The sequence below is a fragment of the Tachysurus vachellii genome, chromosome 24 (genome assembly GCF_030014155.1).
Source record: "Tachysurus vachellii isolate PV-2020 chromosome 24, HZAU_Pvac_v1, whole genome shotgun sequence".
Lineage (NCBI taxonomy): Eukaryota > Metazoa > Chordata > Actinopteri > Siluriformes > Bagridae > Tachysurus > Tachysurus vachellii.
In genome coordinates this window covers 15663815-15665217 of record NC_083483.1, presented here as the reverse complement: position 1 = coordinate 15665217, position 1403 = coordinate 15663815, and positions in this window count along the sequence as shown.

Sequence of the window (1403 nt, the reverse complement as noted above, 5' to 3'; positions counted from 1 at the left end):
ATTCGCTCAGTGACCATTTATTCATATTAGCAGGAGGTGTATTTATGTAATATAAAGTTTCTTGTGTGTTATGTCTTAAGAAAACGAACATATACTTGTTACAAAAAACTGATTTGGCTTTATTAAAATGTGTGCCTAATCTACTCATTAAATAAATCCAAAGTAAGTAATAAGTCCAAATAAATGGTTTAGCTGACCAAAGCACACAGTTTGGTCAGACATTTATACATTAATAAAACTGGGACTGTGTTAATTGTGTGGGAGTTGTGTACTATGATAAATATGAATATATAAACAAGCATATGTGCACAGTACCTATAACTGTGCTTTGCAGCCACTTTCTGCTGATTGCTGCTCCCTTCACAGCCCCAACTGCAATGCAATGTTGACCATTTGTTTCACAGTTTTTAGAGAAGTGTATGAAATGACTCAAACATCATGAAGTAATTTAATTTAAAAGAAGAAAACTGTTAACATTAAACAATAACAAAAATAAAAAATATATATATTTTAATTATTTTTAATTCATTACCTGATGCCCTCAATTAGCTCAACTCAAGTAAAAATTACTGTTAATTTGCGTTTATGTCACATTTAACCATCATATTGCTTTATTACACTGTTTTCATTACAAGGGTAAAGTGTAAACTTCTTTCTTTGCTGCAAATATGCCAAACTACACAAGTCGTGCTCTGTTCGCCATTAATATTGCTCAACATCTGGTGCATTTCATTCACAAACGACATGTACCAGTCCAGTCAATCTCTCTTTTCAGACTCATAAGCAACTACATTCAATAAATTATAAGCCCTGTCACATCTCATACTCAAGGGCTATTGGCTCGAGGTTTGCCAAAGAATCAATATAGAAAGGGAAATTAGAAAAATATAATAGATAACATTTTAAATGTACAAAATATATAAAGATATAATATAACACATTATAATAAGTTAGAAATAGAATAAGCAAAATGTATGTTGACTGTGTACTGTAAGACTGTCCAGCAATATGTGATCAGAGCTTTAACTGATTTCTGAGTATGTGCAGCTCAGAGATGAAACAATTGCATGGATGCCCTCATTCAGTACTACTTGCATTTGGTCTGTTTCTGATAGGTTAGAAAACTGATTAATGAGATTAGGGATTTTTTCTCTAATGTTTACAAAACATAAGTCTTACAGTGACAACACACTACACAAATGGAGGTATGCCCCAGGCCTCGACCCACAGTCACAGATGGATAAACTGCACAATATCATGCCCTCACCACTACGGGGGTCTCTGAGAGAGTAGCCATGGACCAGTTCCTTTGTGCCTTTTTGAACCGTTTCTTTCCTTAGTGAATCCCAAAGAAATGCTCAATGCCATTGAGAGCTTGGGAGCCACCCTGGAGAGCGACCAAA